The sequence below is a fragment of the Artibeus jamaicensis genome, unplaced genomic scaffold (genome assembly GCF_021234435.1).
Source record: "Artibeus jamaicensis isolate MK-2021 breed Jamaican fruit bat unplaced genomic scaffold, CSHL_Jam_final contig_1998, whole genome shotgun sequence".
Lineage (NCBI taxonomy): Eukaryota > Metazoa > Chordata > Mammalia > Chiroptera > Phyllostomidae > Artibeus > Artibeus jamaicensis.
In genome coordinates this window covers 16,764,483-16,783,046 of record NW_026521407.1, presented here as the reverse complement: position 1 = coordinate 16,783,046, position 18,564 = coordinate 16,764,483, and the positions used below count along the sequence as shown (strand labels likewise).

Here is an 18,564-nt window from a genome sequence, read left to right as displayed (position 1 = left end):
TTATGTTATGTATGTTGCACCGTACTTAAAATAATAATAAATGTTATTTTTCTGATTATAAAATTGTGTTCATAATTTTAAAAACTTTTAAACAATATAAAAAAGTATGAAGAAGAACATAATCACCACCCATAGTCTCTCTTCCAGAGTTAACAATGGCGAACACTCCAATATATTTCCTTGTAGTTATTTTTCAGGGATGTGTATATGTATTATTTTATTTTTTCACAAAGTGGATCCTATTATATAAATATTTTTGTGTCCAAATTTTCACATAACTACCTGATAAATATATAAATATAAGTGATATTTATATATGGTGAGCATTTTTTGTATCCTTAAATTGAAAACTTGATTTTTAGTGACTGTATGATATTCCATCCTGTGGCTATAACCTGCTTATCCTCAGAGATTCCCAAATAGTAGATATGGGTATGTAGGGGTTTTCCTTTTGGTGCATCATAAACAAGGCTATGATGAAAACGGTGGATTCGTGGAAGAAGGGTTACTGGGTCCTAACAGCTGCATTGCTTTTGACCCCCCTGCTAGATGGCCCCAAGGAATGCTGTTCCTTTTCTCAAGCCCCAGTCTCCTCCCAGGGAGGGGTCTGACCCAGCCCTCTCAGAGCCCAGGGGCCTCTCAGGCTGGCCCAGGGCTCGGGGACTGTCTGGCCGGAGGGGCACATCTGTGTCCTCCAGGGCACACACGGCCACCTTCCCACATGCAGCCTGCTTCAAAAACCACCCTCACTCCTATACTTCAAAGCTTGTTTCATTAACTTCAAAGCCGGGAAGTGGCTCTTTATGACACTATTTTTTGTCATCTCTGGAGCCAGGTAATTGGGGAGATGGCTGGAGTCTGCACCTGCTTTCTTAGTTCTGAAACAGGAGCTCACGTCTCAGTTCCTGGCCTCCCTTTCTCCTCACTCCCAGCCCACCCGCCAGGGTCCTGGGCCCTTTGTTGTAGGAGCTCCCGCCCCACCAGCCACTGACAGTCACATAGCAGCCGCCCTGCGGGAGGCAAGGTGCCCAGCCGCCCCACCTATTTCTCAGGAGAGATGAGCCGCCCCCCACCCCTTGGGCCCTTCCAGAAGAGTGCTGGGCTTCCAGAGATCCTCCCACAGCCCTCTTCTGGTGGCCCGAACCCCTGGGAGTGCTCCAAGGAGCTGCGATGTGTCACTTGGCCAACTGAACACCTTGGCTCCTGGGAATCCGTACGGTGGTGGCCTGGATTAGCTCATCAAATGACACTGGTGTCTCCCTGAGCCCCAAAGGAGTAAATCACCAGACCAACAGCTTGTACAGGCTTCGGTAGAGAACAGGGAGAATCTAGGGTTAAGTAGCAGCAATCACCTTTTACAAAGATCCTCCCCGAGGCAGCGGGGCTCCCAGGCCCCGCAGGGAGCTGTCCAGGTGCTGACCTGGGTGAGCACTGTCTTCCTGGGCCACCTTCAGACCTTTCCTGCCAAGGTCTCTTTCTTCCCCCTGACCGCACCTGCCACCCCATCTTCAGTCCCATCAGGGCCTTCATTTCAGTGTCATTTCCTGTGACACCCAGTCACTTCTCAGCGGTAGAAACGGAGAGGAGTCTTCATTCCGTTGACGGGCTCCCCTGCCCTTGAACTGTTGGATAAGCAACAACCGAGTTGCCAAGGGGACAAATCAGGAGAGCAGAGGCTGAACAGCTGGTCTTAGCAGAGCAGGGGGTGCAGCTTGGAGAAGGGCCAAGGGGAATGTGAATGGCCACCCGGCCACCTCGCAAGGAACTCACCAGGCTTCACACTCCGTTGCCTCAAGGGCGGAGAGGCGGGGGTACATTCTAACTGAAGAGGAATCGGTTATCAACAGGCCCGATGTGGAGGCCTGATGAGGTGCTTAGGGGGCTGAAGAGAGGTGTCAGCTGGGGGCATGGAATGGACAGACGTGCTGGGGTCTGAGTGATGGGGACCCAGTGCGGCACAGCCAGTGTTCCTGCTGATCCCTCCCCCACCAGCAAGGTCAAGTCCTAGGAGAAAAGAGGGAACTTACAAGGCTGAATCCATGGGTGAGGAAGGGCAGGTGAGGAAGAAATCTCACCTGGAGATTTAGCGCAGTCCGCCTTCTAAAGGTCCCTGCCAGCCAGCCAGCTAGACAAGAAACATCACCTGGTAAGCCAAGCCCCCTTGAGGAAAAAGACACTCATTCCCCTGCTTCTTAAAATGCAGTGTTGCTTGAGCCCTGGACACCTCAGGGCCAGTGACCCTGTCACCCCAGCCTTCCTGTTTGCCCAGTCACCCAGAACGTGTGGCCCCCAAACAGCTCCCTGGTTCCCCTGCTGAGACCAGACCCTGTGTGCCTGGGTCCTGGCAGCTGGCCTGAGGGTTCTGGCTGCTGTGCCCACTCACGGCCTGAGAGATGCCCATGCGGATGGCGCCCAAGCGTGCCATTCTCCTGCAAGTGCGGTAACCTGGCCATTTCTAGGTCAAATTATGTCTGAAAGCCTCCATTTCCTCACCTAGAAATAGAAACTAGTAATGTCCTACCTAGGACATAAGGTTGTTGTCTCATGTCTCCACAGTCCCAAAGACAGGGAAAACGAGACAGCAAAGAACTCAGTGGCTCCTAGAACTTCCCTGGAAGTGACACCTGTCACTTCTGCTCACATTGCATTGGCCGAGGCAGGCCCTGTGGCTGAGCCTGGCTTCCAGGAGGCAAAGGAGGAAGCCCCTCCCACGGGGAGGGTGCTGAGCACCAAAACATCCAGTCTCTTCTGGAGCGTGCACACCCCGAGGACCCTCCCCGCCAACCCTGTCCCCCCAGGACAGCCGGCGCCCACCTCCACCTCCTCCCAGGGGCCTGGCTGGACCTGCCCCGCCCCCGTCTGGGATGTAATAGGGCATTTTCCTTGACTTGATCACAAGTCGCATTCTGCAGAGCTGGATGTGCCCATGTGTGTGTATGTTTCTAATTAAGACCTAATGCATGAAGCGACCAGATTTGCTCAGACTGGCTCAGGATTCAGAAAAAAAAAAATGACGTTTTACGAGACTTCTCAATCCATGTGGAATTCATGAATTATTGAAAGAGTTGAAAAAGACCCAGGCATGAAGGGCTGCTCCATTATTTATCAGGCCCAGAATCCCCAAGTCCCCAAGTGCCGCTGCTGGCTTTGACACCTACAGCATTTTCCCATTGTGTCGACAGCGAACGGCTCAAACAGGCCATGTTGGCAGCCTCCAAGCAGGGCCCCTGCCCACGCCATTCGCTGCCTGGCTCATTATCTGAACCAGTCCAAGCTGAGCTGTGGGCTAAGGGTGTAGGTGTTGGTGCCCATCTGCCTCCCCTTCCGAGTGCTCCCTGCTCACAGGCGCCCAAGCTGAGGTCCAAACTCTTTAAAAAGAACTGGAAGCCCTTTCACGCTGACCCCAACCTGCCTCTTTGGTTTCATCTCCACTCTCCACCCCCCACCTGACCCCAGAGCGTTTATTTGTCTTTCCCTGAATGGAATTTCACATTCGCAGGCCTTCACCCATACCGGCCCCTCTGCCTGATACTCCCTTCCCATCCCTTTGTCTCCCTGATGAAATCCTACTTGTCTTTACGACCAGTTCAGTGGAAGGGAAACCCCTGTGGGAAACATTATCTCAGTGAGTGTCACGGTAACCCAGTGAGGTGGGTCTTATAACCAATGCTGGCTAACAACTAGCGGGGTCCAGTGCAAACTGAAAATGTTGTGCCCTGTTTAAAAATGATTTAAAATTTTTAAGAGACCAAAACAGGTCATTAAAGCAGGCATAAGGCCTTTCTAAGAGCAGGTCTGTGTGCAAAGGTCACATGCCCACGAAGGCAGCCCTGGTTATAGAAGAAGAACCTGAAGCTCAGAGAGGTTAAGTAACTTGTCCGAGGTCACACAGTAAGTTAGAAGCTAAAACATGTTGAATCCCAATTCCTTTTCTCTCAACCACCCAGCATGTGAGACCTCCCCACTTTCCCCTAGAATGACTGAGGAGTCACAGAATGACTGAGGAGAGGCTGTGAGCATCCCTAGAAACTATTTTCATTTTAAAGGGTGCCTTCTGCAGGTAAGGAGTCTGTTGCTTCACCCTGGACATTGCAACATGAGCAGCATCAGACGGATCAAAGAGGACCTGGGGAGCAGGTGCACATTCTAACATTCCTCAACCAGCCCACGAGGGCGGGTACCCACTGCCCCAGCCATCTCTGCCCTCAAACCCACTCTCCGGCAGTCCTCTGGCCCCCAAACACACTCTGCAGTTGTCTGAGGACACGGCTGCTGCCCAGCAGAGATGATCCTGCAAGACATGATCTCAGGGCAGCGTCTCTGACCTTTGCTGGGAATATTAAATGCAGACCTGGAAGAAGAGACATCTCCTGGCTGCTATACCCATTTTTCATCTTCGTATCACTAACCCAGCTCCACCAGTGTTTTTTTCTTCTTTCTTTTCTTTCCTTCTCTTTTTTTTTTTTTTTTTTTGGTGGCTTCCCCCTTAACAGCTTTATTCATTCACTCAACAAATATAACTAAACACCTACTATGTGCCAGGCCTTCTGCCTTTAAGGAGTAATTGTCTTAACACCACACAGACAGAAAGCACAGTGAGGCTTTGATGCACGGACCTTGAGCCACAAGAGACCTGAGCTGCAATCCTGGCTCAGGCGTTTTCCAGCCATGTGTCCTGGGGCACCTCCAGTCACTGCTCCGTGCGTGCCTCAGTGTTTCCGTCTGCAAAATAGGGTTGATGTGGGGGTCAAATGACTTAATACACGCAAAGCGCCTTGAACAGTGCCTAGCGCACAGTAAGTGACCAATGAATACTAGGTCCCATATTGTGGTTATTCTCATTGAGCAGTAGTAGCAGTAACAGCTGGAATTTGAAGGTTAAGTCTGACCCAGGGCTCGGGGGTCTCCGCTAAGCCCTGTGCGGTCTCTCCTCCCTAGCCCAGCCTCTAACTCTCCACCTGCAAACCCCATGAGGGTGCTTCCCCCAGAGGGGCTCAGCTCCCGGGAGGATCCCAGCGCCCGCAGGATCCCAGGGCCCGCGGGAGCTCTCGACGCGGAGGCGCAAAGGCCGGGAGGCCTGGAGGCGCGAGGCCCCGCCCCCGTCCCAGTCCCCGCCCCCTGCCCCGCCCCCGACCCACCCTCCCTCTCCGAGTTCGCGGCTCCCGCAGCGGCGGCTGCGGCCACGGTCACGGGCGCGGAGCGGCTCGGCGGGACTACACGGGACCGGCGCCAGGGGAACCTCGCGCGCATCCTACCGCCTGACAGGCGAAGCCGGCGAGGAGCGTTGCACCAGAATCGGGGTCGCTGAGGCTCCCGCGAGGTAAGAGCCGGGAAAACCCGGAGACACCAGCTCTCCCAGCCGGTGGAGTACGACCTCCCGCGGGAGCCGCTTCCACGGCGCCCGGCCAGCGCTCACCACCCCGCACCCCATTACCACGCAGCCGGGGCGGGGGCCGGCTTGCCCCCCGCGCGCGCTCCTGGCCGGGCGCGGCGAAGGCGGGGGCCGCGCGGTGGGAAGCGCGTGTGCGTCTCCCGCTCCGGGATGTGCGGGGAGGGGCTGGTGCCTCCCCGTGGCCAGCGCCGCGGGGCAGGTCTCGCGCCCGCTCCGAAGCTGAGGGCAGACTCCCTGGGCGGACTTGAATGCTCGGTAGGAATTATCCGGATAATGCGGAGGGCAAGCCCACCGCCACCTGTTGAGCCGGGCCGTCCACGCGCGTCGCACATCCCACTTATCGCAGCCCGCCTGCCGGGTGGTCTCACCTCCCCAGCTGTCCCATCGCCCCGCCGCTCCGCCTGCCCCCAGGCAGGACTCTTCCCGCGCGCCCCACGGGACGGGGAGGGCGCCTGGTCTGGCCGGGTCGGAGGAAGTGTCCCTGCCGGCCGCCACGGAGCAGAGACGGACACGGGGGGAGAAGGCGGTGGTGGCCACGGGGAATCCACAGGCAGATGCACCCCCAAGTCTCTCCAGCCACCCCAAAGCCCCCTCGTTTTAATTACTTGGTTTATCTCTTTGCTGTCATCCTAATTTGGCCATTGACGAAGATGCAGTTTAGTACAATTTTGTAAGTGAAGTCAAATGATCACTTCCTAGGACTGATGATCAAATTGCCACTTCCTGGGAATGAAAGAGACTTAACAGAGAATCCGGGGACCTGGCCAGGGACCTGGCTCGTGTTCTGAGCCTGGCCAGTGCTGACAGGGCGCCCCTCACGGAGCCGGGTGTAGCCACGTGCTCTCATCTGCCCCCTAGAACCTGGCAGGCATGATGGTGCCCCATTTTGTGGTTGAAAGGCAGTCACCCACTTCGCACTGGATTATCAGTGACCGGATGAGAACAGGTCTCAGGACAGGATCCCCAAATGGATGTGACACTCCGGCTGTCACGGTCCTGGCTTCTCACCATCCCCCAGAACCCAACATGGGACCACCCTCCCAGCCACCTCAGGCTCACTCATCTTCTCCGTGAACCCTGGGGGTTGATGAATTAAGGTCCTGTCCTGAGACCTGCTCTCATCCGGTCACTGATAATCCAGTGCGAAGTGGGTGACTGCCTTTCAACCACAAAATGGGGCACCATCATGCCTGCCAGGTTCTAGGGGGCAGATGAGAGCACGTGGCTACACCCAGCTCCGTGAGGGGCGCCCTGTCTGCACTGGCGAGGCTCAGAACAGGAGCCAGGTCCCTGGCCAGGTCCCCGGATTCTCTGTTAAGTCTCTTTTGCACCTTTTTCTCTGATTGCACCGGACGGAGGCAAGCGAGGGGCTCTTGGTCTGGATGTGATGTCCCGGTTTCAGGACCTCTCAGGCCACAGGCAGCTTGGTCGGTCGCATCTTTCTGCTGACACCACAGCCAGCCCTGCCTGCCTGAGTCTGCCTGCGATGCCCTGGCTGTGACTCACTTTTCTGCTAACTCAGCAGCTGGAGGTAGCTGGGGGCATCCCATGTCAGGGCCAGGTCCCTGGGGTGCCTCCCTCTCATGGGTGGGAGGTGTGGCTATCCCGAGGCCAGGGAGGAGCCAGGCTGCCCTGTCCACACAGGTCCAGTTTGTGAGGACCTGGCGTCCTGGAGGGCTGCACCCACAGCCCAGCCAGCAGGCAGCAGGCAGCAGGCTTGTGACAGTCGGCCATTCTCAGGTAGCGAGTGGAGGTTCAGTGATTTGGGGCTGAGGTGGGAGAGGAGGATGCAGAGGGAAGAGATTGGCCGGACTATTCCCTCTCAGCTGGAGGAGGTGGGCCTTATGTCGGGGTGGAAAACACGGGCTCCAGCCCCAGCTGGGCTCCTGACCCAGAGACTCAGTTTCCTCATCTGTAGCGTGGGTCCGGGCCTTGTGTAAAGCAAAGACACAGATGTCCGTGTCAGCTCATGGAGGTGTCCAGGGCTGGTTGCTCTGCCTCCTCTAGTCCCCCACCTGACTCTTAGACATTGAACTTGAGGGAAGTGACCATGTGCCCAGGAGCCCTCACGCCACCCTCAGAGCCGGAGGAGTGGTGTAGATTTGGGGGCAGCTCACAGACTGAGTTTGGCCTCCCAGGATAAGAGGACGGAAAACTCAGACCCCAGTCTCCACCAAGCCCAACCCTGGGGGGTTGGCGTTCCACCTCGGGCTTCCAGCCCTCGCTGTCCTTCTGTGCCTACCCCATTCAGCCCCCCAGCTCAGTCCCAGGCGGTCACTGGCACCAGCCTACTCTTATTTCATCCTGGGTTTGGGGTCAGCCTGTCTCCCTGGCAGAAGTGGGGCCAAACTACCTATGACTTCAGGAGCACCAGGAAAACCCTGGCCCACCAAATATCATCCTGTCCTCCAAAAACTAGCTGTCTGGTGCCTAATATTCCACCATTAGAGATTCATTCCTTTGGCCCCTGGCCTTGTACCTGATAATGTCAGCTACTAAAAGTTAGCATTAGTGACTTGTTTCAAAGCTTTCAGGACCCGTGAGGGGAGAGGAAAAAGGCAGAAGAGAGGGGGAGGCAAGACAAGGTGGGCAGAGGAAGAGAGAGAAGGTGGCACTCTCCCAGCCTCAGGTTTTGCAGAGAAAGGCCCAACTGTGGGCCCAAGGAGGCCCCTGGGGAGTGAGGTCAGCAGCAAGCAGGGAGAGCTATGAACCTCAAGTGGGAATTCCTGGTGGGAATGCGGGCTGGGCGGCCTGCTGGGGACGCAGGTGTTAGACAGAAGCTTCCAGAGGCTTCCAGTCCTATGGCTGTGTGGTTTCTGGAGGTGACAGAGCCCCCTGCTCTCCCTTCCCCTTAGTGAGGCCGCGTGGTGGTTAATGTACTCCATAGGTGGTGTGCTCTGCATTTGCAGAGCCTGGGCTAGTCAGCTGGCTGTTTAAAACTGTCGGCGGTGATTGGTTAGGTCTGCAAACCTAACCAACCTCCTCCCACTGTGACAACCAGAAATGTCTCCCAATGGCACCTGGCAGGGTATGGTCACCCACTGCTGAGAACCATCAGGAATACAGCCATGAACAAAACAGACAAAATTCAGTGCCCTTCCCTTAGGGGTAAGCGTTCTGTAGAGGGAGGCAGACAGCAAACATGCTGAAGGAGGAAAATATACAGCAGGCTGCGAGGTGGAAATGCAGAGTGGAAGACAGGCTGGAGGTTCAGAGAGTGTGGGGGTGGGTGCCACTTTCCAAGGGGCCTCAGGGAAGGCCCCTTTGGCAGGTGACATTTGAGGGGAGACCAGGAGAAGGGGAGGGAGACAAGGAGAGGAGGGAGATGCACACAGCGGCGGGGGGGGGGGGGCGGGGGGAGGCGGCAGCCGCCTCCAGCCAGTCAGCTTGTGTGACTGCTGGCACCGTCTTGAGGCAGAGCTTAGTGAGGGGCAGGGGCCGAGGGCAGATTGACAGGCCTCGGGGTGAGTGGGACAGAGGACCCAGCAGCGAGTCATTTTCTAAAGTACTGTCTTGAGTCCCACATGTCAGGCAAATGGACAGACTGATGTTAGGACATTTCCAGGAGATGGTGGCTAGTGACAGTGTCATCCCTTCTGGGGCGTCTGGTTTGTACCTGGCACTTCTGCACTAATAGGAGTGAACTTGCAGCGGGCGCTTATCACTGCGAAGCTGCCCGTGGGTAAGCCCCCTGCCGTCCAGTCCTGGTGAGACGCACCTGGGTGTCAGGCTGGCACCGAGTCCAGGAATCAGGCCCAGCTGGGAAGCTCTGGCCTGGGGATGCGGCCCAGGCTCTGCCCCTCCAGGCCCCTGTCCCCCCTACTGGGCGGAGGATGGGTGGAACCGGGGCCTGGAGCTCGGCCGCCCGTGTGACCTTCGGCAAAGTATTCTGCCTCCTTGAGCCCCAGTTTCCTTAATTCTAAAATGGAGGAGAGAGCGGTTGCCCCGTGGGGTTGGCGTGAGGATCAAACTAGAAGGAAGACAACAGGCATCACACAACCTCAAGCCGTGACGAGAGGTGCCACATACATAGTGGCCACTCCCTTTGTCTTCCGGGCCCTGTGGACACTGGGCCCGTCTTGCCCACCCCATGACGTCTGCAAGAGGTTCTGCTGCACTTGATGGCTGGGAAAGAATGAAGCCAACGGATCCTTATAGGCCACCTTGTCAGTTAACGAGCCCAAAGCCACGGTCAAGTGTAAAGGGAGTGGATATGATGACAATAGTTCCTACACATGTCCCCTCCTTTTCCTCTACTGTTCGAGTGTTTGACTGACCTTATCTAGCTGTCAAGCAGCTCATCGAGGTCCTTGTCATCAAACATATTTTATAGGGGAAGAAACTGAAGCACAGATAACTTGCCCACAGTCACCCAGCTCATAAGTAGTAGAGCCAGGATTTGAACCCAGGGAGCACAGTATGCTTACGGAGACCACTGGAATTTGTAAAAGAAAAATGTAACCAAATCACTGGGCACAGGGTCTGACTCTCCCAAAAATCTCTTCCCTTTCCCTTCATTTGAAATAAAAACTCTTCCCCAGATAGGAACCAGGTGATGTAATGGACTCGGCTCAAGTGCCACCTCCTCCAGGAAGCCTTCCTAGATGTTCCCCAGTTAGGGTCCCTTGTTTGTGCCTCTGTGCCATCACCTCCGTCAGCCAACTTGCCTCCAGCACTGCCAGCATCTGCTCCTCTTCCCCAACCCCCAAGGACAAAGACTTGCCGAAGGGGTACTCACAACCTGCTTGTTAAACGACATTTGCTCCCACTGGTCACTGAAATCAAAGCCCAGTGCTTCCTTTGCCCTTTGCCCTTTGTAGGTCTTGCCAGACCTGCAAGCTTGTGTTCACCAGTGCCGATCACGCATTTCACTGGAGTCGGGTGCCAGGTGTTACCGACCAGCTCTGGAGTTTCCGTCCCTGGGGTCTGGGCTGCTCAGGGAGGCAGGGAATCATTGGATCTACAGAAGACAGCAAGGGACCTGTCCTGCCTATCTCGGGGTGCAGGATGAGGGGATGTGTGGAAGGGCGTGGTCAGCAAAGGCCAGCTCCCATGCAGGAGGGGTCACGGGAGGGAAGTGCAGTGTACTGAGCAGCTCCTCTGTGCTCAGACACCTCACAGCCAGTCTTCCCTCCTCTCCTGCAGCCCTCCCAACTCTGCCCTCATTGCTCATGTGCATACATCTTCCTTAAATTGTGGTGAGTCATCATCTTTGCTATAAATCAATGCAATCCGTAGGGGGGGTTTATTGTGGTAAAATACACACAACATGAACTCCACTGTTTTAACCATCTTAGAGTATACGATTCAGTGGCACTTAGTACCTTCAGGTGCTGTGCAGCCATCACCGTTGCCGAGTCCCGGCACACATCCATTGCCCCCTGCACCCTGCCCCACGTGCCTGGCAACCACGCATCTGCTTTCCATCTCTGTACCTTTGCCTGTTCTGGACCTGACCTTGCGTACAAAGGGAATTGCAACATGTGGACGTTTTCCACTTTGCGTTACATTTTCCAGGTTCTCCCATGTGGTGGTGTGTTTCAGCACTCTGTTCCTTTTTCATGGCTGAATAATACTCCACTGTGGGTCTACAACATGTGTTTATCCATTCATCAGTCGATGGACATTAGTGTTATTTCTGCTTCTTGGCTGTTACAGATAATACTGCTATGAACATCCAGGTACAAACATTTGTCGTAATACCCGTCACCAGGTTTTCTAGGTGTATCCCTAGGCGTAGAGTTGCTGGGCCATGGGGTCATCATATGTGTGACTTAATCGAAGCACCACCAAACTGTGGTCCACAACACCATTTTACACTCCCGTCACCAACTTCCCAACATCCGATTTGCCAAAACTTATTATTTTTTGCACCAGGGTTACCCACATTTTTTGTGACCACGGAGGCTCTGCTCTCTTGACTGCTGACCCCTTCTCTTCCAGGACTCATGTGACCCCAGGGTCAAGGGCTTAAGGGTCCCAAGCACCACACTGTCCCTGGCTCGTGACTGCCCCCGTTCTCCACTGCCCATCACGGCTTTTCCTCCAAACAGGGACCCCACAGAGGATGGCGCTGGCACTTGTGGGCAGTACCAGTTGTCATGCCAGAAAGCAGCACCTTCCCCATGGACTGGCACACCCAGACACCCCCGACTGTCGCCCTAGGATGCAGGTGACTTCTTGGGTAAATCTCACTTGGCCTCGGTATAGGGGACTGCTCCCTGGTGGGTGACCTTCACTTGCACTTCACTTGCCCCCAGGGGCCTCAGCCAGCCTTGCCCTGCTCTGCAGAAGGAGCTTGCCAGGTGCTCTGGGGCTGGCGGGCACATGACACTGAGGCCAGCCCCACCCCACCGGGGCACAAGGCATCACTGACCCCTGAACTCACAGAGGAGAGGCCCGGGGCCCCAGCCCTGAGTGCGGTGGCAGGCATGTGGTGGTGTTTGGGCCCCACTTGGCACCCTGCACCCACATGCTGCCCCTCTCTGAAACCTTCCTACGGGACGTTGCTCCGAATTTCAGGCACCCCTGTCCCCCTGTCTATCCCACTCCCACAGGTCACTCTGGAAACTTGAGGGGGCACAGCTGCTGTGTGTCCGGAGCCAAGCCGATCCCCGCCCCACATAAGGTCCCAGAGCTTGGCTGTACCAGCCATTGATGACAGTACCAGGAGTGGGTCACCTCATGCACTCCTCCCCATGTCCCTGGACAGGGCTGTGACTGTCCCCATGGAGATCCAGGCTCTGTAAATTCAGACTGAAGTGTTATTATTAGCTGATAATGCTGCTTGTACCACTGGGATTTCGCTCAGCCCAAGCTGAGTAGGAATTTCCACGTGTGCAGGAGAAAGGAGTCTGGGTCTGTGGCATGGCCCCGGTTTCCTCCTTTGACCTTCTCCCACATCGTGCCCCCCTGCAAGCCGATGGCTTGTGTCTAGACCCTGCTGAGCAGGCCCCAGTGCTGGGAGTGGAGAGGAGCCAGGACACCCCAATCAGATCAGTGGTAGCCCCGTGCACATTGATTGAGGGCTTGTTGTCAGCCCAGGGCCAGCAGGTGACCGTCAGCCCTTAAGGGGCCACTGCTGGGTTCACCCAGCCTCAAGATCAATTAGCATCAGAGACGCAGGCAACATTTTCTCCCTGTCCTGCCTCCGCAGAGGGAAATACCGCACAGGAGGCACAATATAGAGACATCACTCTCAGTTATTGATTTCCTCCGCTCCCTCTCCCTTCCCTGCGGACCAGACGTCTGTCTCCCTCCTGATGAATGAGTTGTTGTGGGAAGAATGAGGAACACTCATCATCCAGCCGGCCTGCAGACACCGGCTGGGGAACGGGGCGGGGGGGGGGGGGGGGGCAGTGCAGGCAACCGAGGGAGGGAGGCGGGAGGCAAAGAGAAAGCGGCAGCCCTTCTGTCCTGCCTTCCTACCCCCGGAAGGGGCAGATTCACCACAGATCAGCCTAGCGGGCTCCCTGACCCCAAGTCCTGGGGGTTACACTTCCTGGCTGACTGGCCCCCAGGGCTCTGTGCCCATGGTTCTACCTGGGAAGACGCCCTGCCTCTCTGTGGGGAGAATGGTGTGAGTACCGGCTGAGGACTGTGCCCCAGGAGACACAAGTTCAAGTCCCTGTCCCACACTCCCTGGGCAGGATGCCTCCTCTTCTGCCTCGGTTTCCTCACTTGCCAAATGGATCATGCCATCCATGTCAGCATCTTGCTAGGCTTGAGGAAAGCATCCAGTATAAACATTTGGTGAAACATTACGAATGCCGAGGATCAAGGTCAATGCAGTCGATCAACAAACTCTTCTGAGCCTGTTTGCCTGGTGAATCACCCCATTATTTTCCAGGCAACTGGGTGTATGACCTTTGTGGGGTCCGATGGTCCAAAGATGCAGTTATGATCACTGTGAAGGTCCAGAATTAAGTGACTAAGAAAGAAGATGAGGTGGAAGTAGGAGAACCCCTTAGTCAGTCTGGCCAGGAGCTCAGTTCAGTGACTGGTGACCGAGCCGGCAGAGGTGAGAAAACAAATGGATGGTCAGCCGCCTGCGGCCCCACGAGCCCCTCAGCTCCCGAGAGCGGGCTGCAAGTGGACCGGCTCCCTCCACTCGCCCTGGGCCCCTCCCCGGCAGCCGCATCCCTGCTCTCTCTGCCTCAGACGGGAACTGACGGGGCGGGGCGTGCTAAGGAGCCCGCTAACAGCCTGCAGCGCCCCACGTGACTTGCGCCTTTGCAAACCGAGGTCAGTTGTCCATTAAGCTATGGAGCTGAGCGCTCCGCTCAGCAATGTATACTGGACACAGTTAAATAATGAAAATAAAAATAGAACATTGCAAAAGCCTGGAGCAGGCTGGCTTCTGCCCCAGGAAAAGGCAGAGGAGGCCATGCCAGGAGAGGGGCCGGAATTCACTGTCTGCCTCCCTCTGCCATGCAGTGGCTCTGGTTTAAAAGTATTTTTTTCCTTACATATAGGTCAGCTTTTGTTCATTTTTAAGTTAAAGTTTATATATGTGTATACACTCACATGCGTATGTACCCCAATTGGAGAAATAATGTGTGCTTGTTATAGCACGTCGGGAAATTCAGAAAAGTAAAAAGAGGCCGTCTTCCCTTCCCACCCCCACTCCGGAAGGCTGGGTGGCGTGTTAGAGGTTTCTGGTACCACCTGTAGGCAAGAGGGGCTCAAACGTAGATACTGAATTAGACACGCCCAGTGTCAGCAACAGAGTAAGCTCAGCTAACACACACCCATCCACCTAACAGTACCTAAGGTTTTAAAATACACAGCAGACTCTGAAGAAAGACAGAAGTCCTCAAGGAACTCAAACCCAGAGTGTTCAGCATGTGAACTGACCCCAAGGAGGACCAGGAGGCGCTGGGCCCAGATACGGCCATAGGAGCTCAAGTCTGAAATTTAATGCCCACCGAGAAACAGGAAGATGTGGCCTTGGGCCCTAGCAAGGCCAGAAGTTGCCACACTCCTCTGTGAACAGGAGACTAGAAACCTGCCCACTTAGGAGTGGGATTGCCGGGTTGTGCAGCAAGAGCACATTTAACTTTATAAGAAACTGCAAACTGTCTTCTAAAGTAACTGTACCATTTTGCATTCCCACCAGCAATGTCTGAGAGCTCCAGCTACTCCAAATCTTGGTCCACACTTACTATTGTCAACCTTTTAAATTTTAGCCACTTGTGTGTGTGTGTCATGGTATTTCATTGTGGTTCAGAAATATCCTTGATGAGGACACTAAGTAGGACAGTGGGGGAAATGATAAGTCAACCTTGCTCATGACTATAAACACAGACATCGTCAATGTAATAATGTCGAACTGGCATTTGTGTTGATAGTCATGAGTGAGATTGACCTATAATCTATATGTAATATTATATATCACACCAAAAGCAAAATTTATTCCAATAATGCAAGAGTGGTTTAACATTAGAAAATCTATTAATGCAATTTACCTTGTTAATAGATTATAGGAGAAAAATAAACATGGAAATCTCAATGAATGTGGAAAGGACAATAAAAATCAATATGACCAAAAAAGAAAACCTTGTCACAAACTATCAATAGGAGACAACTTCCTTTCCCTGATGAGCTATATTTTCAACAAACATCCTACTTTGTAGTAAATGTTACAATCATTCTCTTTAAAATCAGACCAAGCATGTCCCTGTCGTCCCCCCAGTGTGCCTTGACACTGCACTAGTGCAAGAAAAAGAAGTAGGAGGTATAGGAATTGGAATGAAAAACTACAAAAGTGTCAGCATTCAAACTATAGATCTCCTACACAGAAAATCTAAGAGGCTCCTGTTTAGCAATATTGCTGTATACAAGAGCAACATACAACAATGAGTAATAGTACCGTGCATTCAAATATATTTAAGAACTTCTCAAAAGATACCATTAAGTGAAGAGAAAAGCAGCAGACTGTGAGATGTTTTAGCACATACATATGGCAAAGGGTTAATATCCAGAATATTTCAAGAGCTCCTATAAATTAGTAAGAAATAAGATGAACCCAAGAGAAAAATACGTGGGGGGAAGACGTAAACAGATGCTTCCTACAAAAGGGAACAGGGAAGGGACTGGACGTGAAAAGATGCTGCATGTCACTAGCAGTCACGGAAGTGCATGTTGAGATGACAGTGGACACCGTTTTGTCCCCACTGTGTTTGACAAGAAGCCCGACCACACCGTAGGAAGCAATGAGAAGTCCCCCTTCTCTTACACGCTGCAGGGGGAGTGCAATTTGGGAATTGGCATTCTGTAGTGAAGTGTGAAACGCAGCTTCTAAACCGCTGTGCTCCTGTGTCATTTCATTCCTCCAGGACCCCCTCACGCAGGGGTTACAATGCTGCCACTTTATGTCTTTGCTGAATGCGGCTGAGAGAGCTTATGTATCTCACCAGAGTTCACATAAGCTCTGAAGCTACAGATTCTCCTTTCTACCCTCTAAACAGTCAGGGTTCTCTCAGTGGCATTGGTGCAGGGACAGGGCTCCAAATCCTCCTGGGGGTACTTGGCGGAACCTGTGACTGCTCTCCTAGCTGTGCCCTGGGGCCCCAGGCTGCACCACCGTGGTCAGCCAGCAGGGGGCAAGTCTGCTACCCACCCTCTTTCCTGATGGGGCATTGTCCCTTAGCTGCAGGAAGACAGCTCATTTAAAAAAGGGGAAAGATCATAGGTCACTTAGAGAAAAATGTGGTGCATATTTATTAAACAGCAAAAGAAAAAGAATAAACAAATTCATCCACAACCCTACTATCAAAACACCACTATTTGTTTTATTACTTTGTTGTTCAATTACAGTTGTCTGCATTTTCTCCTCACCCCATCCAAACCCACCTCCCTCCCTTGCTTCCACCCTCCCCCTTGGTTTTGTCCATGTGTCCTTTATAGTAGTTCCTGAAGACCCTTCTCCCTACTGTCCCCTCCCCCCCTCTGGCTATTATTAGATTGTTCTTAGTTTCAATGTCTCTGCTTATATTTTGTTTGCTTTGTTCTTTTGTTGATTATGTTCTAGTTAAAGGTGATATCATATGGTATTTGTCCCTCACCACCTGGCTTATTTCACTTAGCATAATGCTCTCCAGTTCCATCCATGCTGTCGCAAAGGATAGAAGCTCCTCTCTCTCTCCCTCTCTCTCTCTCTCTCTCTCTCTCTCTCTCTCTCTCTCTCTGCTGCATAGAATTCCATTGTGTAAATGTACCATAGGTTTTTGATCCACTCGTTTGCTGATGGGCACTTAGGTTGCTTCCAGCACTTGGCTATGGTAAATTGTGTTGCTATTAACATTGGGGTGCATAGGTTCTTCTGGATTGGTGTTTCAGGATTCTTAGGGCATGATCCCAGCAGTGGAACTGCTGGGTCAAGAGGCAGTTCCATTTTTAGTTTTCTGAGGAAATTCCATACTGTTTTCCACAGTGGCTGCCCTAGTGACTGCATTCCCACCAACAGTGCTTTTCTCCGTACCCTCTCCAACACTTGTTTGTTGATTTGTTTATGTTGGCCATTCTGACCAGTGTGAAGTGGTATCTCATTGTGGTTTGAATTTGCATCTCTCTGATGGCTAGTGATGCTGAGCATCTTTTCATGTGTCTCTGGGCCCTCTGTAGGTCCTCCTTGGAGAAGTGTCTGTTCAAGTCTTTTGCCCATTTTTTAACTGGGTTTTGTGTCTTCTGGAGTGGAGTCGTGTGAGTTCTTTATATATTTTGGAGATCAAACCCTTATCCAAGGTATCATTGGCAAATATATTTTCCCAAATAGTTGATTCCAAATACCACTATTAATGTTGTTATATTTATTATCCCATGTGTTAACGAATTTTTTGTTTTACAAATTAGCAATATTTTGTATTTCGCTTTTTTTTTTCATTTAACATGATCTTATCAGGGTTTTCCATAAATGACTACATAATAGCTCATTGAGTGGACAAACCATAGTTCCTATACCCCTTCTCTTTCGGAAAGACCCTGGGTGGTTTTGAGCGCTGTGCTACTGCATACAACAGAGAATAAATATCTTTGTGTACGTGTGTACTGACATCCACTTGCTTAGCAGCAGCTCCCAGAAGTAGAATTTGGGGGGCTGAGGGAAGTGAAAATGCCTAAGGCTCAGGGCATGTCACCAAACTGCTTTCATAAAGGGCTGCGCCGCCTTACGCTCTGGCCAGCACAGCACAGACGTGACCGTGTCAGAGGTGACACTGTTCTCTCTAACTTACCATCTTATTTTGAGGTCATTGTAGATTCACATGCAGTGGACAGGAATCGTACGGAGAGATCCCGTGAACCCTTTACCCAGTTTCCCCGGATGGTAAGGTCTTGCAGAACCGCGGCACACGGGCCACAGCCGGATGCTGAGTAGCCGCAGTGGAGGCGCAGAGCGTGCCCACACCGTGAGGTTCCCGCCTGCAGCCACATGGGCCTCCTCCACCCACCTCTCGTTCCGATCCCCGCAACCACGAATCTATTCTTCATTTCTCTATTGTTGCCATTCTGAGAGTGGTAGATAAATGGAATCATGAAGTGCCATTCCTGTAAAAAAAAAAAAAAAACAGATGAAACTAACTTACAGACAGGAGAGCTACAGGAAACGCATCTTTGAACTGGCTAGTCTCAGACCAGCGCGGTCCAGTAGATTATAATGAGAGCTGTATGATGTGATGGGAATTTTTCTGTCGTACATTTCACTTAGCCCCATATGCCATTTCAACATGTAGTCGGTGTTTTACAACATTGTCAATGAGATGTTTTACTTTCTTTCTCCGTACGAAGTCTTAGACATCTGGTGTGCGTTCTGGGCTGATGGCATGTCTGGGCTCGGACTGGCCGCGCTGTGCGTCTCCAGAGCCCCCTGTGGCTGGTGGCCTCCATGATGGAGAGCTCAGCTCCCATCCAAACCGAACTAAGGTCCAGCCGTGAGCCCGGGGTCTGTACCTCTCCAGGCTTGTGAGGGTCCCCGTGTTGGGTTGTGGTCCTCAACTTCAGCTGCACATTGGAATCACCTGGAATTTTTTGTGATACTGACACTTCGCCCTCCCCCCTGCCTGCCCCACCAGAAGGTCAGGTGTAATTGGTCTCAGAAGCAATCGTCTTTGGGATTTCTGTAAAACTCTTCAAGACGATGCTCCTGGGTCTCGGGGATTGAGGCCCACTGGTAC

At 52.9% G+C, this 18,564-nt stretch overlaps 1 protein-coding gene across 1 annotated transcript in view; it reads left to right on the top strand.

Annotated features, from left to right (window-relative positions):
* The first annotated feature begins 5,173 nt into the window (after window positions 1-5,173).
* Window positions 5,174-18,564, top strand: part of CACNG5 (calcium voltage-gated channel auxiliary subunit gamma 5) — a 29,968-nt gene continuing 16,577 nt past the window's right edge. Inside the window, exon 1 of the mRNA XM_037128074.2 lies at window positions 5,174-5,320. The gene's annotated coding sequence lies outside the window, so the exon portion shown is untranslated. The remainder of the gene's footprint in view (window positions 5,321-18,564) is intronic.